The sequence below is a fragment of the Mustela putorius genome, unplaced genomic scaffold, assembly GCF_011764305.1.
Source record: "Mustela putorius furo isolate JIRA1106 unplaced genomic scaffold, ASM1176430v1.1 tig00003846_pilon_pilon_pilon, whole genome shotgun sequence".
Taxonomy (NCBI): Eukaryota; Metazoa; Chordata; class Mammalia; order Carnivora; family Mustelidae; genus Mustela; species Mustela putorius.
Window position 1 is genome coordinate 5,229,791 of NW_025421999.1, and position 25,267 is coordinate 5,255,057.

Here is a 25,267-nt window from a genome sequence, read left to right on the forward strand (position 1 = left end):
AATTTGAAAGCAGAGTCAAGGGTTACATTTTAAATAGGGATAGGTTCAGAGGGGTTCAATTTTTTTTGGTAAAACTGAATACATTCAAAACAGGCCACCATTGGTTATTTAAGAAACTCCAGACAACTTAGAAACTCTATTTGACCATTGGCCTTGATCTGTACAGTTCTATAAAAACACAAAGCTATTGTTCTTTTTCTCATCATTTTGTTTACCATCTAAGCATTCTTTAATGATTAGCATCTAGTTTCCTGGGGTTTGATTGGTAGAAGAGATTTTCCTGGAAGGGGGGGGGCGGCAATCAGAAGAAAAAATGTATTCTAGCTTCAGGCATGGTGTACTTTCTTCTCCCCCTGATTTCAAATTACGAAGGGAGTTGAGGGAGATTGGAAGGGGAGGTCAACCATGAGAGACTGTGGACTCTGAAAAACAATCTGAGGGTTTTGAAGGGGTGGGGAGGTGGTGGGAGGTTGGGGGAACCAGGTGGTGGGTATTAGAGAGGGCATGGATTGCATGGAGCACTAGGTATGGTGTAAAAACAATGAATACTGTTATGCTGAAAAGAAATAAAAAAAAATGATTCTTATTAATGTGCTACTTTGAAGTAATTTACTGAAAATAATGCTAAATAATATATTGTATTTTTTAAATAAGTTATTTATATTCATGATTTCCAACAGGGAAGTAATGCCTTTGTGTTTTTCAAATATTCAAAGAATATAAAATTGCATGTCTAGGCCTGGGTAATAGGTAATCTGATAAAAAATGCCTGGCCCTTAAATTTCTTTGTCAAAGTCTTCTACTCAAGAAATTAGTTCTCAAAGAGTGGGAAAACAAAATAAAAGAATAATCTAAAGAATGTAAGATAAAGAACTGAATTTGTAATCTTAAAAACAAAACATTCTAAACTACTCCTCCCTAACTCTGGATTTTAATCCCTTCAGTGTTTTATTTGCATAACAATGCCACAATTTCTAAATGTAGTTGATTGGTACTAAGATGATTTAAAGGAAGTTTGTGTTTAATGTGGCTGATTGTGTTAAATTCTTTCTTTTGTTTATCCAGTAAGACATGCGGATTAAAAGAGTGGAAAATAGATCAGTTCTTATTTCCATAGCCTTCATTTCTAATTCGAGTCAGAAAAATAATTTAAGCCTCACTTGACACTTCTCCTATTATTTAAACATGACTAAACACTCGAATGTGGGAATTACAATAAGTTAGGGACTTTACTGGACTTAATTCAAGGGTCTGACATTGTCAGACACATGGTTTGTATTAGTATAACACATCACAGTCTGGCCTTGGGATCCTTACTTGTTGCCTCATCCCAGCAGACAGAAAATGGGGAGAGGGGAGAGAAGGAAATTTATAGTAGTAAATCCCACACGTGTGAAATTATCAGCTAATTTCATAGAAACTTAAGAAAATGAATAACAAGGAAAACATTACCTTTTATCCGTCCTCTTCTCTTCATATCACATCTTTGCTCCTATAACTCTAGGGAAACAATTATGGGAAAAATGTTAGCATTACTCCCTTTGTGTCCAAAGGCAGTGGGCCACTCTAAGTCCAGTTACTCAAGGCAGCTTACCGCCCTATTGACATGAATTTCTTATTTGAAAGGCATTCTTTGCTGGATTACTGCCTATCTAGGAGATATAGGAAGAGATCCAGGAAATTGCTTTCTGTTGTTGTTCTTCAGTCCTTTGCCAGCCCCCTTTTCTCTATGTTATATAATAATGGAGTTATGACGGTTGTTTCTGTACACTCTGTCCCTTCTTCAACATATTTTCCTAAATGGTCTCATTCATCCCCTTTATTTCAATGTCTACCCATATATTCATGACTTCTTCAACTGTATATGTTTAGCCACTTTCTTCAAAATTTTAGAGCTGTAGAGAAACATCTAAACGAAGGCATACTGAAAATTTCCAGATACTCAAAAGGCATGTGAATGTTAGTATTTCCAAAAGACAACCCATTGTCTTTCCCTTTCCCCTATCAAAAATAAACAGATAAATCTTCCTAATCCTATCCTTGTTTCTCAGTAAATACCTTCATGAGTTACCTCTCTTCTGAGTCACCAGAAGCAGCAAAGTGATCTGAAAATTTTCTTATATTGTTTTCTCCTTTTCTCTCACTTTTTAAAAAGATTTTATTTCTTTATTTTTTATTGTGTTATTTTAGCCACCATAAAGTACATCAGTAGTTTTTGATGCAGTGTTCCAAGATTCATTGTTTATGTACAACACCCAGGACTCCATGCAATAAAATTCCCTCCTTAACACCAACCACCAGGCTCAACCATCCCCGCACCACCTCCCCTCTAAAACCCTCAGTTTGTTTCTCAGAGTCCACCGTGTCTTGTGATTCATCTCCCCCTCTAATTCCCCCCAATTTACTTTTCCTTTCCTTCTCCTAATGTTCTCCATGTTATTCCTTATGCTCCACAAGTAAGTAAAACCATATGAAAATTGACTTTCTCTGCTTGACTTATTTCACTCAACATAATCTCCTCCAGTCCCATCCATGTTAATGCAAAAGTTGGGTATTCATCCTTTGTTATGGCTGAGTAATATTCCGTTGTATATATGGACCACATCTTCTTTATTCATTCATCTGTTGAAAGGCATCTTGTCTCTTTCCACAGTTTGGCTATGGTGGGCATTCTTTTTCTTCCACTTTTAGTTGGTGATAAAATCTTATTCTTTTTCATTAACATATAGCCTATCAGTTTTTAATTAATTTATTTTTTTATTCTGTTATGTTAGTCACTGCAGAGAAAGTCAATTATCCTACCGGTTAATTATCACCTCTCATTTTGGGGGTTTCTTTTTATTTTCCCAAGATTTTATTTATTTTTTCAACAGAGAGAGAGACATCAAGAGAGGGAACACAAGCAAGGGGAGTGGAAGAGAGAGAAGCAGGCTTCCTGCTGAGCAGGGAGTCCAATGCTGGGCTAGATTCCAGGACTCTGGGATCATGACCTGAGAAGGCAGACGCTTAGGGCTGAGCCACCAAAGCACCCCAGGGGTTTCTTTCTTACTTGATTTTTACATAATTTGCTACTCCTTTTCTAATACATGTATCCATGTTGCTGAATGAGGATGCTTTGCAACCCCATTACACTTAACATAACCACTTTGTACAAATACACAGTCCCCTCCCTCGTGACACCTTATTCTTTTTTACCATTATCTTAGAAACTATCTAAATCTCTGATAACTCTGAGACAAATGGCAATCCTGGAATTACCTAGTGCAACACTTGCAAATAAGAGCAACTCTGGCTCTTTTTAATATGCACATGTTCCTGTTGATGTCTTATTTGAATCCTTTTACTCTTACTTATTGACTACCACATTAAACTTACTCTCCGTATCTGAATATCTTCTAAGGTATGATTTCTGTAAATACCTTTTCCACTGCAAGTTTTCTCAGGCTCTTCCATCTCCAAAATTTTTCATTTCAAACTTATAGAAGTCCACACAGCCCCGTATATGTTTGCTTCCTATGCTTCCAAATCCAAAATTCTCCTTACCTCACCTTTTCAGTGAATCTTTATTTGACCTCCATTTTTTCACTGTCCCTGATGGAATTAACCAAACTCTTTTCCATACACTTATGAACAGCCTCTCTTTGGCTACTATAATAATGTGCTTAATGTTATCTAAATGTTTTCCTTTTTGTAGATTTTAAGACTCCTATGAACAGGGATTCTTGTCTTACTTGTTTCCAATCCCCAGGGCACTGCACATTGCCAAGCAGCAATTGCACATATAATTGTTAGATGAATGAATAAATAAATATAACTATACTAATAAATAATGTGAAAGAGAAAAGGTGGAAGCTCTTTCCAGTGTCTGCCACCATGCTAAGTGCTTTAAGTATACAAAATGATTACTAAACTGAAGTTATATATAGTTATAGATGTCCTTATCTTTTTCTAGGAAAATAACTGGCTCAGATGATTAAGTTATCCATGGTTCCTCAGTGCATACTTCCACATGCACAATTCTGTAGCTCTGTGTTAAGAGTCAGAGCAGTTTGTATTTTACAAACTAAAGTTGTATTTTTCAAAATAAAATATTTTACCACGTCTTTGTAAATAAGAAGCGTACTTTCCAAAACCCCTCAGATCTTCTAAGTACACCAAGAGAACACTTGCCAATAGTGTAGTATTGTTTTGTATAGCACAGTCACAACAATGGAGTAATATAAGAACATTTTAATTAATTAGGTTAAAACTATATTACTTAGTTTGTATTAACTAAAATATTAGTAGTGTATAAAATTGACTTTTTTGGGGGGGGGTAGAATGGGGGCAGAGGGAGAGAGAGACTTCTAAGCAGGCTCCATGCTGGGCTCAATCTCACAACCCTGAGATCATGATATGAGTCAAAATCAAGAGTTGGTTGCTTAACCGACTGAGCCAGCTCCTCAAAACTATAGAATATACTCTGTAAAATTCAAGACTGAGTTTTAATATCAAATTACAAAGCCTTTCTTTTAATTCTTCTGGGAAAATCAACTGTTCAATTTCCCATACCATTATTATATACGCAGATTTCTGTTGTCACACTTTTCAAAGTCTTTCACAATTGTCTTTCTATTCATTTATTATTTCAACAGATGTTGAATAGGCATCTAATGCATTCACAGCACTACACTAAGTCCTGAGGTTATAATTTGTTTCTGTCTGTCTGGTTGGATTCCATGGGGGCAGGGTTCAAACAAACATTTCATGTATACATCATGTCTATGACTTAAAGGAAGAAGATGTGAAGAAATGCATATTGAATAAATGAATACCTTAAATATTAGTTTTCAGAAGATTTATTTTCAGTATGGACTACAGTAGTTATTAAAGGGTAGTTTTCATGGATACTGCATGTAAACTTGAGCCACAACTATTTTATAAAGCACTTAAAATAGTAACTAGTAAAATAGTAACCTAGAAATACTGGTAGGCTCATGTAGAAAACAAGAAAAAAAATCATCCAGTAGACAGGATGTTCTAATATAGTTGTTGGGTGATAGGAGTCTGATAATGGTGAGTGTTGGGCAGAATGAATGAATTAACATGATTTTTTAAAAAGAAGAAAAACCAAGCCTTGGTGACAGATAATGTGTTGAAGGGAAAAAAATGACAAGGGTATCTTCAAAATTTCTAGTATATCCATATAACCACGGAAAAAGAAAAGTTGAAAAATGAAGTATCTTGAAGAAAAATGATGAGTTTATTTAAAGAATTTAAAGAATTTCATTTAAAATTGCTCCGTGAATATTCAAGAAGGATAATAAAGAGACAGGCCAAATTGGAAATGTGTGTTTACTGAACACCATGATAGTCGTTTTACTTAATGTTGTAAAAAGAGGTAGTAGGAGAAGTTCCACTGTCATACCTCTTCATCCTCAAAAATGTGTGCACATTATATTAAAAATTTATATCTCTATTTCCATATGGTTGGTATGACTAATGGTAGCAGATATGAAGAATCCTAGGAGAAAAGGAGTCTGCATTTTCCTCATGCCTACTGCAAAACCCACACATGAAAGGAAACATTATTACTTCTCTAATTCTACCAGACCACGGTCAGTATGGGACCCTGTGACTCTTCCCAAATTCATCAAAGTGCAAACCTAAGCTTAAATTTATCATTTCCAAGTTTAATTTAAAAGCTTTGCCTTTTTAACTCTGACACACTATACTGTGGCTTAAATATTTAAGCACAGACTCTAGGATTGAGAGGCAAAAAAAAAAAAAAAACACACACACACATCAAAAGTGTCTAGTGTTTAATTCAATGAGGTAAGCTTTCTCAAACTCCGAAGCTTATGTGAAGCTGTTTGGTATTTCTTCAACAGTCTTTTATCTGTAAATCAGGATAAAAGATTTTAAAAAGAAAATACTTAGTAATTCTTGAAATCAGAAATAACTCCTCTCAGAAAGTTCTTTGGTTTCTGACTTGAAACAGATAAATGGCAATTGCTTATTTACTAATACATGAATGTAACATGTTCACATTCCAAAAGGTTTAGACAGTTTTTCTTATGCCTTATATAGATTTATGCCTTATAAAGATTTAGAGGGCTTATTATTCAGGCCAACTAAGTTTTCTGCTAGAAAAATAAGGCAGTGTGTGTGTGTGTGTGTGTGTGTGTGTGTGTGTGTGTGTGACTTTGAAAACTAGAATATACTCTGTAGATAGTGATTCTTAATAGATGGATAGTCAAATACCCGCTAACCTGCACATGAACAACAGAGGTTGCTCTTAGGTTCTCACTAAAAGAAAGATCTTCTTTGGGAGAGGAAAATAATCTCAGTATGTAAAATTTTCTAAGGTCTGATTTTTTTTTCTTTTTCATGTTAGTTGCCAAAGCCAAGCCTTCCATGCCCTCACTAATTGATCCCAACAATTTGTCTCTGAAATAGAATTTAAAAACATGGGAGTATTGGAAGAATCTCACTGAAGTGATTCAAGAGGATTCTAAAACTCAGAGATTGTCAAAAACCTTCAGACAGTCATAAGTTTATAAGGTTACGTAGCTGGACTTATTATGGGAATCATTTTGTAATGTATGATGCATAAAAATATCAAATTACTCTGCTGTACAATAGGATATTATGTATATACATTTCAGTAAAAAAATTCAAATAATCTTAGTTAATAATAATAAAGTCATAATAAAGTTAATAATAATAAAGTCCCTGGGTAGCTCAGTGAGTTAAGCCTCTGCCTTCAGCTCAGGTCATGATCCCAGGGTCCTGGGATCAAGCCTGCATCAGGCTCTCTGCTCAGCGGGGAGTCTGCTCCCCCCCCCCACCCCGCCTACTTCTCTGCCTACTTGTTATTTCTCTCTCTGTTAAATGAATAAAATCTTTAAAAAATAATAATAATAAAGTCAGGCATAATAATAATAATAATAATAATAAAATCATCACCATGATGATATGATCATTATGATGATGCTTACATTGCCTGTTGTAATGCTGGATTAATTACGTAAAACTACCATTGTGGCTTTTAGTAAGTTTGCTAACGTCTCTAATACTTACATAACTGGTCTTTAAAATATGATTATCCACACACTGTGGATGTAATATTTTTTGTGGATGTAATATTTAAATAAGATAATACATACAAATAAATGATTTACTATGATGCCTAGTACATACCAACTACACAAGACATTCCTCATACTTTTTTAAACTTCAGTCCTCTTTTCTGTCCTGTTATTTTCTTCAAGACCTGAGATAATTAAGTCTTACAATAATACCTTTTTCTATAACATTCTATCCAGGCTATCTATATTCTAATTTTTTTCTTTATGAAGGCATATGCCTGTGATCTTATTTTTTTTTTTTTGGAATAAATACTCTTTTGCTATTTCTAGCAAGTTAGCTTTTTTTCACCTTTCCTTCAATAAATATTGCCTCTTCTTAGTGTCTTAGGCTGAACCTCCAATATAAAGTAATCCCTTCATAATCAAGGTAATTATTGCCTATTATCTGTCACCATATCTTCTGTAGTTTTAGTACTTATGACAGTTTACTTGTTTACATTTCAGGAACAGTTAAGCTCTTCCTAGAACATAAATAATCAATATTTCAGTAATCTAAAAAAATTGTTTCATACTTGCTTTTCTTACTATTTGACAAGTTCTTGAGTGTGAGGAACATTTGTTCATTTTTTTCACCACTATATTCTGAGAGCCTAGGATAAAGCCTATACTTTATAAAGCTCTATGCATATTTGTTAAATGATTTAGTCATTTAAATGATATTCATCACTTAACAATGTGTGTTCATAAAATCATGTGGTTTCCCCAAGCATTAATGTAACTGTAATTGTCATTCCTTAAAAAAAAAAAATGTAAAGTCTATATCAGTTATAACATTTGAGGGCTATGCAACAGTATGAAAGACTGTCATGTATAAATTAGATATAGTAATTAAGTATGCTTTTTATATTGTGTTATTTTTCACTGGCCTATAACAAATGAATTTTTAGGACTAGCTTTTAGAATATACACATCCATATGGGAATATTCAAGTACCGTAAGATTATATGTCAGTGTGATACTGATAATGTGATTATCACACAGCTATTAATGGTTTCCAACCAATTAATTATTCAAAGACCTATATATCAGCAAGTTTTTTAACAGCAAATTTAGGGTTAAAAACCATTGTATTTCTTAGCAATATGGATAAGATAAAAATAAGTTAATATATTAATTAATTCTAAATAATGCTTCAGCATTAATATATTGGACATATAGCTGGTATCCCAGTAGTCTACCACATTCCTGATGTAATTATTTCACATTTTGGACTGAGCCAAGACACTGTTATAAACTACTGTTTGAACACATTGTATGAAATGGAGAACATAGTGTTTTTGTTTGCTTATTTTTGGTTTTGTTTTTGCTTAGCTAGGACTTAGTTGATAAATACTTCTCATTACAATGTGGCATTTAATTCTGACTTCTAACCCTCCATTGTTCACTTACTAGAAGAAAAGGAACAAATATATTTAGTTTCAAAACAGAGTTTGATAATGAGAGACATTCTTCTAAAACTTAGGTAATAAGGTTAATGCATTATTTCTTAAGAAACAGAGGTAGGAATTTCCTTTTATCTTCCTTTTTCCGGATAAGAAGGACTTCTGGATATAAAGGAGGGATAATTCATATTCCTAATTTTAGATTTTGAGATGCAAAGATTGTACAGAGAATTAATAGTCTCCTCACCCAGTTTTCCTTAAAGTTAACATTTTATATAACTATAATATATTTGTCAAAATTAACAAATTAATGTTGGTTCAACACTATTAACTAAATGCTGGACTTCATCTGAATTTCACTAGTGTTTCCACTGGTGTCCTTTTTTTTTTTTTTTTTTGGTTCTAGGGCCTAATCCAGGATAACACATGCATTTAGTCAATATGTCTCCTTAGTGTCGTCTGAAGTTAGGGTTTGGGGATGGATGTTATTCAACTGTACAGTCTTGTGTCAGCCCAAAGAAAGTATGACAAGATCAAGTCTTTGTAACTTGACTATGAATTAGCCTTAATTTTTTTTTTAAACCTACCAAGTCAGGAAATTAAGAGTTTGTTGAGGGTAAGAGAGTAGGTGTCCAGCTTCTCACCCAGCAGGGAACTAATAAACCAGTGTTCGTAATATCAAATTTATACATGTAATATTATCATTAGTAGAGGAGAAAAGGTATTTTATTGAATAAACCCTTCAAACAAATATGTCTTTATGTGTTCTGCATCTTCTTTTTACTGCCTTGGAAGAAGTTCCTGATTAATGTGGGCCTGAAATGAAAAGGAATTTTCCCTGATAATTAGCAAAGTCTTTATCATAAAACAACCTGGCTATCATCTGATGCTCTAACTTCAGTGGGCTCCTCATGCCACCAGATAGCTTCCATGGTTCTGCTGTCCTCTCTGCATTCTGCGAGCTACAGCAGCAATTTAAAACCTCTTGGCTTTTCTCAAACCTAGACAGAACTTTATCTCCTGCTGTCTTGCTAGGAAGAGATCTGATCCCTTCTTTCCCATAGAAATGAGAAAGACTAGAAAAAGGAGCTCAACTTTCTTGAGTATTCTACTTCTATCTGCACTTTGCACCTTTTTGTCCCCCTGGTTTCCTATAGTGACAACAGAAAGTATTCCTTTTTGTTTACAAAGAAAGATCCTTTCTTTAGGGGCACCACACGTTGTTGACACAAGAGATTAGTATATCTAGAATAATACCTACTATATATGTTTCTGTGCGTAAGCAGTTTGTTTCTTTTTTTTTCATCTAAAAACCAAACCCAAAGCCTCCCCCCTCAGAAAAAAACCTCCCCCAGATCCATAATGTCTTTCCATTACTTCCTTTCTAAATATCTTGGATCAATATTTGACAGCCATTGTCATTACCTCTTCACCTATTTTTACTGAAGTTACTAAAGATATCCATGTTGTTTATTGTGATGCACCCGTTTCAAAGGCAGTAGAGTATCATGACTGCACAGACTCAGAAATCAGATGGCTTCCATTTGAATCATGATTCCATGTCTAAACCTATGATCTGGGCAAATTTGAACAATTTTATTAACCTTTCTTTGATTCAGATTGCTCACTCATAAAATGAAGAGAATTCTTTCTTTTTTTTTTAAAAAAAACTTTATTTATTTGACAGAGAGATAGAGAGCACAAGTAAACAGAGCAGCAGGCAGAGGGAGAGAGAGAGAGAAGCAGCTCTCTGCTGAGCAGGGAGCCTGATGCAAAGCTTGATCCCAGGACCCTGGAATCATTACCTAAGCTGAAGGCAGCCGATTAACCAACTGAGCCACCCAGGTGCCCGCAAAATTATAATTTCTTCATTAGCATGAAGTTTCCCCTATAGCATGGAGTTCCTACAAGGCTAACATGGTAAGTATATATAAAGGCTTTCATCTAGTGCTTATATACTGTGGGCACTTGTTTAATGTCGATATGTTTCCTGATGTCTTCATAGCATTTACCACGGTTAAGCATTCTTTTTACATATGGCCTCTTTCCTTGCCTTTGATTAGTATAAAGTCTTTTGATATTTGTATCCCTATTTCACTAGTTTCTATCTGCCTCCTTTGAAGGCTCCTCCCACCATGATCTCAAATGTGAATTGCTTTTAGACATCTGTATTTAGCCTCCTCTATTTGTACTATATGTAATTTATATGAGAAATCTGTAAGCTCAATGATTTATACTTTGAGAGGTCCCAAATCTACATTTTCAAATCATATTATTATCCCGACCTTAATACTCTTTGCATCTGAAGCCGAGGATAAGGAGGATAAGGGCACGGATTCTACTACCAGAATCCTGAGTTTACAGTAGTTTTACCACTTACTAGATGTGTGGGTTTGAGCAAGTTATTTAAACTTTCCATGTCTACTCCCTGTATTTATAAAATGGAGATGATAATAGTAATACCCAGAATTACATTGTTAAGTGAGTGTTATGCATGTCACAATGCTTAGAATAGTGCTGTATTAGCTTTACCCTTTTAGGCTCCTTCAGATGTCTCCAAACCAACCCAAACTTCTCCCTTATCAATCAATAGCGCACTGTGATCAGTTGGCCAAAATCAACATCTAGTCTTTCCTCTTTCCTCATCTTTATATCCCACCAATCGCAAAATAAATAATAAATAAAATAAAAAACAACAATGATAATAAAAGGTGCTGATAATATTACCTTTAGACAAAGAAAACAAGGAGACTCTGCCCTGAGCCCTGTGCTTTAGAGAGCTTGTTCTGGCCTTCCTCTAGCTTTTTCACACTGGTAAAGAATCCTTAGGAACAGGAGATTGTGCTATCCAAGAGCCCAAGACTAACCCTTCTTCACTCTCAGAACTTTGGGTAACTAGCACCCAAGAATTCTCTGTCCAAATGGCATCCAAGCTGCCCAGTATAGGTTACTGATAGGGTAGGGGGGCACCCTGGGGAAGGTGCAGGGGAGAAAGAATAGGTTGGAACATCATAAAATATTGAATAGGGGACTATGAAACCCAGTATTTCATTCCAACTATTAATAATTTATGTTTTCTGTCTTTTTTTTTTGAATTTTATGTATTTATTTGACAAAGAGTGAGAGAGACCGTGAGAGCAGGAACACAAGCAGGGGGAGTAGGATAGGGAAAGCAGGCCTTCCACCAAGCAGGTAGTCTGACTCGGGGCTGAATCCCCGGACCCTGGGACCATGACCTGAGCAGAAAACAGATGCTTAACTAAGCCACCAAGATGCCCCAAGAAGAGAGTGTTTTTTATAAAAGTTTCAATAAGATCCTGTTGTTTGATGATATTAATGAGTTTGTCCTTATCCTTGGTGATCTTCTTTGTGCATGTTTTATCTATTTTTGAGAACAGAATAGTACATACAGTCTCCAACAATAAATGTTGATTTCTATATTTCTCCTTTTTTAGTATTATCAGTTTTTTGCTTCACATTATTTTTCATTTCTGTTGTTTGGATATACATTTAGAATTGCAGTGTGTGTTTGATGGATTACCTTATTTTTTAATCATTATGTAATGTTCCTTTCTTTTTTTTCTTTGTTCTGGAGTCTATTTTGTTTCACTTCTGATTTTTTAAAATTAATGTTGCATGATATGTCTTTTCCCATCTTACTTTTAACATACCTAAGTCATTGAATTTGAAATGGGTTTCTTGTAAATAAGATAGAGTTGATTCACAATTTTTTATTCATTCTGCCAATCTCTACCTTTTAATAGGTACAGTAAGACCACTGAAATTTAGTATAATTATTGGTAGGTCAGGGCTTAAATCTTCTATTTTATCTTTTGCTTTGTTATTTCTATTCTTGATTTTTCTGATAATTTTTTCTGCTTTTCTTTGGATTACTCAAACATATTTTAGAATTCTATTTTAATTTATCTATAGTTTTTTTTTAATCTATAGTTTTTAAATGCATCTCTTTGTACAGATTTTTACATGTCTTAGGTGTCACTTTATATAAACATAACTTACCTTAATACATTATATTAGTATTTTACTACTTTAAATGAAGTATAGGAAACTTAATTCTCTTTATGTCCCTTTAACCTCTCATGTATAATCCATCTGTCTTAAGTAAATACTCAATATATATTGAGAACCACATTAGACAATGTTGTAATTTTTGCCTCACCTGTCAAAATTTATAAAACTCAAGAGGAAAATAATTTTATTGTACTAATTCATATTTTCACTCCATTTTTTCTTCCTTCCTGATGTTCTAAGATTTCCTTATCCCCTTCTCTTTAGAGGATTTCCTTTAGCTATTATTTCACTGTACTTATGCTGACAACAAAGTTTTTTTCATTAAAGAATGTCTTGATTCCTGCTTAATTTCTGAAGGATATTTTTGCTCAAATTTGGATTTACATTACTTTCCTTTCCTGTATATAATAAATCATTTCTCTCTGATTGCTTTTAAGACTTTTTTGGTTTTCAGTTTTCACAAGTTTGAATATGATGTGTCTTGCCTTTGATTTCTTTGGATTTATCCTATTTGGGATTTAGTAAGCTTCTTAAATGTCTGGCTTTATGTCTTGTGCTAAATTTGGAAGGTATTTTAGCCATTATATCTTTGAGTATTTTTTTAGTCTTGTCCTGTTACTTGTCTCCTTTTGGGATGCTGTTAAAATGAATGTTAGATCTTCTGTGATGGTGTTATAGGCTTCTGAGGTTCTGTTCCTTTTTATATTTTGTTTATTTTTATTTTTTCTGGATTGAATAATTTCTAAGTTCACTTATAATTGTTTTTCTCCTTTCTATTCAAACCCATTCACTGAGTATTTTATTTTATTTATTGTTTTTATTCAGTTCTAAAATTCCCATTTCTGGGTTGCTGGCTTCTCCAGAAACCAATCTAGAATATATAAAGAAAGGAAAATCAAAAAAAGGAAAGAAACAGAGAATGAAACAACACAGGGAATTCACCACGGCATCTTTTTTTAGGTTCTGAAATCTCTAGCTCATCTACAATCTTTTTTATGATCTTCAGGTCTTCTAGTATTTTTAGTAAGTTTAATAAGTTTAGTAGGATGAATAAGGACAAGTAAGCTTACTCCATTTTTCCAGAAGTGGATATCTGATCCAGAATTGTTTGTTTAGCATTATTTGTCTATGTTTTAAATACAATAAAATATTATTAAGTGTACAACTTGGTAAGTTTGGGAAAATATATACACCCACACATTTAGATATTTGTTAAAGCAGCACTCAACTTTTCATTACCATAATCTATATTAGTGTCTTAAGGATGACATCACAAATTGCCATAAACTTGGTAACTTTAAACAACAAAAATGTATTCTCCTACAGTTCTAGAGGCCACAAAACCAAAACAAAAACATTAGCAGGTTCACATTCATTCTTATAAGGATGCCCTGCCTCTCTGCCTACTTGAGATCTCTGTCAAATTTAGGGCCCAAAGTCCAGGATGATTTCATCTCAGATCTTTTAAGTAATTACATCTGCAAAGATGCTATTTCAAACAAGATCATATTTTGAAGTTCTGGGTAGTTATCCATTTTGAGGGACACTGTGTAGCCCACTATATATAGCACCATAAAAAGTGTCCATAAATTTGAAAGAACTGAAGTGATACACAGTAAATATTTAGACCACAGCTAACACAAAACATAAATGACATTTGTAAAAATCTTCAAATGTCTGGATATTAACACACTTAGAAATAACTTCTATTTCAGACCAAAAAAGTACAAATTAGAAAATACTTTTAACTGAAAGAAAACGAAAACCCAAAACATGAAGCTTCTGAAACACAACGAAAGCAGTTCTTAGAAGGTTATAGCCTTAAACAAAAACATTAGAAATAGGTGAAGGTTGTAAAGTTGACATAACTGTCTTACTTAAGAAGCTTAAGAAAAGGTGTGCCTGGGTGGCTAAGTTGTTAAGCGGCTGCCTTCAGCTCAGGTCATGATCCCATGAAGGACTCCCTACTCCACAGGAAGCCTGCTTCTCCCTCTCCCACTCCCCTGTTTGTGTTCTCTCTCTCTCTCTCTGTCAAATAAATAAAATCTTAAAAAAATTTTTTAAAAATTTTTAAAAAGCTAGAAAAAGAAGAGTAAAGTTCCATCTAAATTGAGTAGAATCTAGAGGAACAAGTAAAAAAAAAAAATCAATGAAATAGAAGTGGAAAAGTAATGAAAAGTAAATTTTAAAAAGCCTTATTTTGGGAGAAGAGAAATTTAAAAAACAGATTTATCTAGTTCTCGGAAAAATAACAGAGAAGACATTAATTACTAGTACTATGAATGTTCTAACATCAATGAGGACATCATGAGTACTATTGCAATTATTAAAAAGAAAGAAAGGAAATGTTTTAAGTAACTTCATTACAATGTTATAAACAGAAATAAACATATCAGAGGAAAGAGATAACTTAAATAGCTATATGTCTCTGAAAGAAATTGGATTTGCAGATATAAACCTTCCCACATAAAAACCATGGGCCCAGATTACTTTACTAGTAAATTGTACTCAGCACTGCAGAAAGATATAGTATCACTTCTACCCAAACACTTCATAAGTCATCTGTAAGACAAGAATTTCCCATATACCAAATCAGAAAATGACACTCCAAAGCAATAACCCTTAAGAATAGATGCAAAAATCCTTAACAAAATATTAGTAAACTGAAATACATCATGTGATAGAATTATCACATCATGACTAAGTGTGGTGTATCTCAGGAATGCAAGATTGGTTTTACATTTTTTTAAAAGATTATTTATTTGACAGACAGAGATCACAAGTAGGCAGTGGTGGGTGGTGGGGAAGCAGGCTCCCTGCTGAGCAGAGAGCCCAATGCAGGGCTTGATCCCAGACCCTGAGAAGACCATGACCTGAGCTGAGAGCAGAGGCTTAACCCACTGAGCCAGCCAGGTGCCCCTGGTTTTACATTTTTAAATCGATCTATGTCTTTCACTAAATTAGCAAAGTAAAATAAGGGGGAAGAAAACAATGTGATGATCTCAATAGATGCAAAAAGACATTCAATACCCCTTCTTAAAACCCTCAGTAAATTAGGAATAAGAAGGAATTTTCTCAAGGGTGTCCAAAAAATACTAAACAACAACAAAATATGGGGAAACTATAGTTAATATACTTTTTCACTAGAATTGTACATGAAGCAAATATGTTTGCTTTTACCATTCTTTAGTATTTTATTGTAAGTCTCAGACAAGTGCCATAAGGTAAGCTAAAAAATAAACAAATAAAAGTCATATATATTGGAAAGAAGCAAAACTTTATCAACATTTTTCCCTATAGAAAGCCTTAAAGAATGTACCAAAAAAATTCTCTAGGGAATATTAAAGGAGTTTAGCATGGTCACAGAATGCAAGATCCCTATAGAAAAATCAATGCACTTCTATTTTTAATAATGAAGAAGAAATTAAAAAATAAAAATATTCATAACGGCCTATAAAATATGAAATATTTCAGATTGAATTCTAGAAAATATTTTATTGGGGCTCCTGGGTGGCTCAGTGGGTTAAAGCCTTTGCCTTTGGCTCAAGTCATGATCCCAGGGTCCTGGAATCAAGCCCTGCATTGGGCTCTCTGCTCAGCAGGAAGCCTGCTTCCCCCTCTCTCTGCCTGCCTCTCTGCCTACTTGTGATCTCTGTCAAATAAATAAATAAAATATTTTTTAAAAAAGAAAATAATTTATTTCTTCTTGTTTCAGTTATTATTTATATATTAATCTTTATTCACACATGTATTTATATAAGATGGATTTCTAAAAGTGGAATATCCAAAGCAGAAGTTGAGTACATTTTTAATTTTTGGTAGATTTGGCCAAAATGACATCATAAATAAAATTTGTTAATGTAGAATTCTACCAGCATATGAGAATGACCTGTTCTCCATATTTTTGCCAGCACTTGTTATTAAAGTGTTATATGTTTAATGGTATTTACATATCTGAGATGTTTTATGCATTGAATCATATCCCTCCAAAATTTTCATGTTAAAGTCCTAACCCCCAGTACCTCAGAATATGAATATTTGGAAATAGGGTTGTTACAGATGTGATTAGTCAAGAAAAAGTTACATCGAAATAGGATGGGCTTCTAATCCAATATGACTGCTGTCATTATAAAAAGAAGTTTGGGGGGACACCTGGGTGGCTCAGTGAGTTAAAGCCTCTGCCTTCGGCTCAGGTCATGATCTCAGGGTACTGCTTCCTCCTCTCTCTCTGCCTGCCTCTTTGCCTACTTGTGATCTCTGCCTGTCAAGTAAATAAATAAAATCTTTAAAAAAAAAGTTTGGGTGAGGACATATACACATAAGGACACCATCATGTGAAGAAAACGGCAGAGTTGAGGGTGATGCAACGGAAGCCAAGGAACACCAAGGATTTGCAGCAGATTACCAGACTTTACACAAGGGGCAAGGAACAAATTCTCTCACAGTTTTGGGAGGAACCAACGTTGCTGACAGTTTGATATTTTGACTTCCATCCTACGGAAATGTGAGACAAAAGATCCCTATTGTTCAAACCATTCAGGTCATGGTATTTTTCTGCAGCCCCAGCGAAGTAATAAAATGAGTGAACAAACAAAACTCCTTTAATCTATGTCTTTCTATAAGTGATTAGTTGAGCTTCTTTGAAATGCTATTGCCATGAGACTTCCTTCTATGAATTGCTTATTCATATCATTTCTACTGATGCTGTATCAAAACGCTTTGATGAATCCTATTCTTAGTTTTAATAGTTGTTCAGAGTCTTTCCGATTTTGAGGCAGGGTGGTTGGGCTTTTGAGGATAAAAATTATTCCATTTGTGTTTTTGCCGCCTCTGAAATATTGATACCCTGTACTTTCATTCAGATAGCACTTGTCAAAATTGTAGTTATTTGCGTCTCGATTCTCCCTGTGCATCAGCTTCCTGGTGATAGAAACTGGTCTTTCTTGTTTAGCACATATTCACAGTGCATAACATATTTCCTGACACACAGCAGGTGTTCAAAGATATTTGTTGAATGTAATAATATACAAAGAAAGAAACTATTTAATCTATCAGGAGCAGTAACAAATTACAGGACAAAGAGTTTTGTGATTGGAGTTGAGGATTTACTCTACTTATTCTATAGTTTGTAGGATAAAAACGAAGTCTAAAATATATCTAATGCCTAACAGAGTGTAAATCTCAACCCCACTGGTATTCTTTTTTTAAAAATTTTTTAATTTAAATTCAATGAGCCAATATGTAGTACATCATTAGTTTCAGATGTAGTGTTCAAGAATTTATCAGTTGTGTATAACACCTAACGCTCATCATATCACATTCTTAATTTCTGAGTAAATGAAAAAGCAAGAAATGAATCTTCACCTTTACTTTATATAATTTCAAACTTCTACAAAAAATATAAATTTTTAAGAAAAACATGAAACCCAAATATATCAACCTTTTTCTTTTAATTAAATGTAATAGATTGATCTTCAGCATGTACTGCTGTTATCACATTCTACGGGATCATGAACTAATTGTTTCTCAACCTTAAAGAAGAATATTCAAAGCAGTGACCTTAGTGTGTATTTCCCTTGGGGTAAATAAAATGCCATTTGGGGTTAGTTTTGCTCATTGTTCAGTGTTGAGTTCATTGCTGTGGCTATCACAGTATTCAATATCACAAGCTAATGGAAAGAGACCATTGGAAGTAATATGAAGATAGGATGAAATCACCTAAGAGTGTGACAAAGCATACCATATGTTACAATTTCCGTTTTGAAATTGTACCAGGAATTGAAAATACCATGAATATGAAGCCAGAATGAGATTGCCAGGCCTTTCCTTTTGCCAATTCTTGGAATATAAATTAAGGGTGGGGTGCAGATGAGAAGGAATACTTGTCTATCAAAATAATTATTTCAGAATGATGGCAAAGTCATCGTTAAGGAAATAGCAATACTGATGACCCTACCATCTAAAGGCTTTCTTCTGAAACTAAGGAAATAATGCTTTTAAGATTTACAGCAGGATATCATCTCCATTTCATTTCAGAATCATGTAGCAAAAGATTCTTTTTTTGGGTGCAGAGTATTTTTCAGGACTCTCCAAGTACAGAAATATTTTTGCAAAAGGAAATGACATTCTGTTTGTCTAATGTCTGTTTTTCACATTCATATTTTGTTATAAAAAGAATACTTCTGGAATGATTTGGTGACAAATAACAGGCATATTGTTGGAGAAAAGATACCCAGGTCCAAGTTTCTGTGGATAATTGAAGGGCTGATTATTCTAGAGGATAGGTAATGTTTATTACCTACAGATGGCTGGTAGCAGCTCATTTTACAATGTGTTCATCCTTAATTGTGGTAGAGTTTGTCCTGCTGTTTATCTGTCAACTGACTTAAAATAAAGCCAGAAAGGTTTTTCTTTTGTTTCAGCCAAGTATCAAAATACAACTCTAAAATACTTTGAGAGCAATATGATTTGAATCTAACCTGATATATCCCGATTGTGGGAGAATAAAAAAAGAAATCTATAAAATAATTATATTCATTCACTCAAAGTAAACTGGTGTCTATAAAATAGCACAATATATTTAGAGAAGAAACAGATGTAAGCAGTATTTATAGTGGTAATAATATGCTATTTGGCCAGATGTAAAAGCAGATTCCACTCTTAGAATCTGATTGTTTTTAATATTGTAAGGAACAACTTTTGGTGTAATTTTAAGTATTCAAAGTAACTGCAATTGTCTGTTGGTTCACTGTTTTACCCCTGTTTCTTCATGTACCTCAGAGATGTAAATGGAACACTTAACAGTTGCCTGGCTTTGGGCCACATGCAATGATAAAATGTGGAACTTAAAGCACGAGTTCTAAGAAATGGAAGAAAAAAAGAAGTGGAACTGTTAATTTCCTTGATTCCAAGGCTCACTAACATTAAAAAGAGCTTGCGAGAGGTATATTGGAATCATGAATGAAATAAATGATCATTAAAAGTTGTAATATAGGAGTTTACATGGAAATAAAGATAAAGGAGAGGAAAAGTAAAGGTTTTTTTAAAAATTTCTTTCTTTTTATTAATTATTTTTATTAACATATAATGTATTATTTGTCCCAGGGGTACAGGTCTGTGAATCATCAGGCTTACACACTTCACAGCACTCACCATAGCACATACCCTCCCCAATGTCTATAACCCAACTACCCTCAACCCTCTCCCTCCAACAATCCTCTGTTTTGTGAGGTTAAGAGTTATGGTTTGTCTTCCTCCCCATCCCGTCTTGTTTCTGATATCATAATGAGTAAAACCTAGGCTATTTTCAAGTTCCAAGTGACCGTATCTAAAACTACTTTGCAAAATCTTCAAAAAGAATTAGAGAAAAAAAGTCAAACTTTATTTGCTGAAATGATGCACACTGACTTTCCACCAAGCTGATGGTTATGAATAATTATGTTATTTTATTGAATGATTTCTCTTTAAAGCTCTGTAGAACAATAAGAGTTTTAGTGTCATTCAAATTCCAAAATCAGGACTATATTTGTTTCATTTACTTTCTGCATTTGTTTTCGTTTAACCAACAATTCAGAAGGGTTAAAGCACATCGTTATCCAATATCATTAAGTATATAATATCACAGAATTTTATTTTATTAAAAGGGAACCTTTGAGTGAGAATTAAATTTAGGAAAAAATAAAGACAGTTTGGCATAAATAAACTTACAATGCTTTATAATACAGTCACACATAGTCTTGGGAACTCTGCTTGCTTTCTTCAGTGGGCTATAATGTCATAGTCGTATAGGGGGTCTCCATAGTTTTAGTTTAGTAAAGTTTAGTAAGGTCTTCAATAGAAACTTGACTATGATGTTTTATAAGGCCTTACCGAAGTTTTGGGAGAAGCTCCTCAAAGAATTCTCCATTGAAAAATGAATAGCTACCTTGATAAGTATTAACATAATGAATACATTCTGATACAAGAAGAAACCAAATGGAAGACACTAGCTAAGGCTTCTGAAATCTTTCTGAGGCATATCAGTCAGAATAGCTCTGCTGAACATCAGTCATCACTAATAGCTCTGAGCAGGTAACAGGCAGTGTCTACAGATATAGCTTTATAGCTCTTTTTTATGGTTTTCAGATTTCTCTCAAGGTTAAAGGAATTCCTATTATTTATCAGATATTCTAGAGGAGGAAAACTTGCCTGAATGTGTATAGAAAGATGATATCAATGAATATTTTTCTTTACCAAGCCTATAGTATCCATTTTTTATACATTGGATAGAATGCATTTTCATGATAGATGAGCATATGTTAATGTTTTCTTTTTTTCTTTTTTAAATGAAACTTAATTCTAAGTTCTCGTCATTATTATTGAGGTATGCTGAAGATTACTATTATTTTTATTTATGGTCTGTTTTGTTTTAGAGAATGCATCAGATTGGAGGTAAAGACCAATCACAGGTTTCATTTTGAGGAAAATCTCCTTTTCTTCAATAACTATCTCCTTATCTTTTATTTTATTAATACATGGTGAAGAACTTTATTTTAATTTGTAGTGACAAGACTAGAATCGTAATAGAACTCTGAACAATATATTCTAAGTTCTATTTTATTTTTAATCACAAAATTCCAAAAATACGTGGAACTTTCCTTTGATGCAAATTGAAAATCTCCATCTGGCATATGGCCTTTCAAAAATATCATTTTAATCAATTAATGGGACTATGTAGAAGACTTTTACCCAGTGTAATTATTGTGTTGTGCTAAGAAGACAATTATTGCTTTCAATAAAATTGAGAGTCATACAAAATTACAGCAAAAAAAACTTAAAAAATGCTTTATAATTAAATCTGTGACTAGTTAAGTAAATTGAAAATTGATTTTAATGTTCTCTTCAATATATTGTATGTACTATTAATTATGAGATTAGAGAATTTTGAAGATTGGACATATTCTTGTTGACACTTGAAAGCTTATAAATATTAAAATCCAGACAACTTTAGTACTAATCAGATGTAGCAAGTAGAAAAAAAAGAGAGAGAGAAAACAAAAAATATTTTCCTCATTAAACAAAGAGCTTTCGGGGCACCTGGGTGGCTCAGTGGGTTAAGCCTCTGCCTTCAGCTCGGATCATGATCTCAGGGTCGTGGAGCAGGGAGCCTGCTTCCTCCTCTCTCTCTTTCTGCTTGCCTCTCTGTCCTCTTGTGATCTCTCTCTGTCAAATAAATAAAATCTTTAAAACAAAAAACAAAACAAAACAAAGAGCTTTTTTTCTGAATGTACCTCCTGATTATATGCTTAGAAAACTTAGTATAAAGTCCCTGAAGTTATGTTTGTGACTTCTTCATATTTATATGATATTTTTTTCATTCCTTGACAGAATGGATATTATTTATGAGGGACTTACTATGTGCTGCATTCTTATGAACTAAATATTATCTTCATTTTATGGTAAAAAGCACGAGTTAAATCTGGAGCAATGTTAAGCAGACAAATACAGCAGTAATTGGAGTGTTCAAACTAGAGAAAAGAAAGGGACAGAAAAAATATAATGAAATCATGACAAAATATTTTCATATTTGATAAAAATTATAAGCAGACAGATCCAACAATCTTAATGAATTCCATGCAAAAGAAAATGCAGGAATTATACCACGGTTCATAACTCTTGAATTAACTGAAAAACTGTGATAAAAAAGGAAATATTAAAAAAAATAAGCTAGAAATGTAAAAATGCATTACATACAAAGAAATAAATATAAGAATTGAAAGAGATATTTTAAGGACACAGTCCATACAAGTAAACAGTGAAGAAACATCTTTAAAGTACTGGGAAGAAAACCTTCAATCTAGAATTCTTAAGCAACAAAATTATGTTTTAAGATTGTAGGTTGAGGGGTGCCTGGGTGGCTCAGTGGGTTAAGCCTCTGCCTTTGGCTCAGGTCATGATCTCAGTGTCCTGCCATGGAGCCCCATCTCTCTCTGCCTGCTTGTGATCTCTCTCTCTCTCTCTGTGAAATAAATAAATAAAATTGTAGGTGGAATAAATTTCTGAACATAATAAAACTGAAAAAAAATCATGACCCACAGACCTTCACTTCTAGAACTGTCAAAGTCCTTCAGGCAGAGGAAAATGAGATCACTTAAAATTGGTTTTAAAGGAGCGCCTGGGTGGCTCAGTGGGTTAAAGCCTCTGCCTTCAGCTCAGGTCATGATCCCAGGGTCCTGGGATCGAGCCCCACATCGGGCTCTCTGCTCAGCGGGGAGCCTGCTTCCTCCTCTTTCTCTCTGCTTGCCTCTCTGCCTACTTGTGATCTCTGTCAAATAAATAAATAAATAAACTCTTTAAAAAAAAATTGGTGTTAGAATTTGTCAAGTGCTTTTTCTGTGGTTATTGATATAATCATATGGTGGTTTTCATATGTTGAACCAGCCTTGTATTTCTGCTGTAAATCACACTTGGTTGTGGTATAAGACCATTTTTAGGTTGCCTGATTTGTTTGCTAGCTACAATCTTTGTGACTATATTCATGAGATACTGGTCTGTAGTTTTATTTTCTTGTGTTGATTTTTTCTGTTTTAATTTTTAAGGACTTTATTTATTTGAGAGGGAGAGAGAGCATGAGCAGTGAGAGGGGCAGAAGGAGGGGACAAGCAGACTGAGTACCGTGGGGGGGAGAGCCCACATGACCTGGGACTTGATTCCAAGACCCTGAGAACAAGACCTGAGCCAAAGTCAGATGCTTAACCAACTGAACCACCCAGATGCCCTGATTTGGCCTGGTTTTGATATCAGGGTTATTCTGGGCTCAGAAAATGTATGAGGAAGTGTCTCCTCTATTTTCTGAAAAATTTGTAAGGGGCTGGTGTTGATTCTTTAAACATTTTATAGATTCACCAATTAAGCCATATGGGCTTGAGTTTTTTTGTGGGAAGTTACTGTATGACTAATTCTCACTCTGCTTGTTACAGGTCTGCTTAGATGTGTAGGTTTTCTTGAGTCCATTGGGTAGTTTGTATCTTTCTAGGTATTTTGTCCATTTCATCCAGGTTATCTAATGTGTTGACATAAAATTGTTCCTAGTTTTCCCTTTAATCATTTTTTATCTCCATAAGTGGTTAATAATGTCCCTTCTTTCCTCATATGAGAATTTGAGACTTCATTTTTATATTCTTTATCTATTTTTTTTCAAAGAACCAAGTTTTGGTTTTAATCATTTTCTCTATTGATCTTTTAATCTATATTTCACTTATTTCTGCTCTAATCTTTATTATTTCCTACTGTTTTATGTTCTTCTTTTTCTGGTTTCTTAAAGTTTAGCTTAGTGATTTGACATCTGTCATCATTTTTAATATAGGTATTGACATTTATAAATTCACCTCTAAGCACTACTTTTACTATATATTTTTTAATTATGCTACAATACGTTTTTTTTTTCCTTAATCTTACTATAGTCTCTAATATGTATCCTGATTTCTTCTTTGACTCTTTGGCTATTTAGGAATGTAGCCTATTTGTGAATTTCCCATTGTCCTTTTGTTACTGAATTCCCTAATTCCACTGTAGTCAGAGAACATCCTTTGGATGATTTCATTTTACTTCCCAGGTTTTCCATTAAGGATTTTTGTTCGTTTTTGTTTGGGCCAATTTCTTGTTTGCTGCAGTTCTTATCACTGCTATCAGGTAGCTGTGGTATTAAGCAATTGTCACTGTTTTTTGACACCCTTCCTCCATTAGGGAAGAAAAGGCTATTTTCACTGAGCAAGCTCCGGGTCAGAACAAATAAAGATGATCTTTGTAGGGTTGTCTAGGGAACTGTCAAGTAGTTCAAATAAAGACTGTTCTGTGGAAATGTTTGTTTGGGGAGAGGTCCCAACCTGCTTTATCTTCTACAGAGTTTCCTAGACTGGTGGTTTTCATCATGAATGCAAGGGTATTTATTAGCAAATCTACTGAGAAGCTGGAAAGAGGTTGAAGGGAATAAAGGGGAAGCTGAAATGCCGTAGATCTCTCTGATAATACCTCTCTAATAATACTTCCATCTTTTTTTCCTGATAAGCAGTCTTCAATTTGTTCTAAGCCTCTAGCTAACTTCCAGAATTTTGATATTAGATTTTGACAATTTTTTGCTCAGTGTTCTTGTTGCTTTTACACAAGAGTAAATTTTCAGGGGGTCCATAACATCACCATTTCTGGTACTTGCTATTGTAAGATTCTTATATATAAAGTAGTATATTAACACTTGAAAGTAAACTGTCATAAGATAAAAATGCACATTGTAAACAGTAAAATAACTGCTAAAATAAGTAAGCATTAAGTTATAATAAGCCAAAAAAGGAGAAAAACTTAAGCATAAACTATTCTTCATTTATTGTAAAAGAGGAGAAAAATGATAAAAGAGAACAAAGAACAGATGGTACAAATAGAAAGCAAACAATAAGACAATTGACCTAAAGCTAATCATAAAAGTAGTCACATTAAAGGCACATAATGTAAACATCCCAATTAAAAGGCAGAGATTGTTTTTTTAAAAAAGGCAGAGGCTATAGGATTATAGCAGTTGATATGGTAAACAAAGGCAAAAGAAAAAAACTGAACTTCCTCACTACTTACAGCCATTAAGAAGTCCAAAACAGGCAGAGTGACATTCCTCTAGGAACTCAGCTGCCTGGATGTTAATACTTTGCTAAAGGCAAAAGGCAATCTTAGCGTAACATATACCCAACCTCCAGGCTC

General features: G+C 33.9%; 1 long non-coding RNA gene across 2 annotated transcripts in view; it reads right to left on the reverse strand.

Moving 5' to 3' along the window:
• Positions 1–25,267, reverse strand: part of LOC101684387 — a 49,819-nt gene that overhangs the window by 23,917 nt on the left and 635 nt on the right. For both annotated transcript variants that reach the window (XR_200551.3, XR_001181961.2), the window contains exon 2: positions 1,453–1,500. This is a non-coding gene — a long non-coding RNA (uncharacterized LOC101684387). The remainder of the gene's footprint in view (positions 1–1,452; positions 1,501–25,267) is intronic.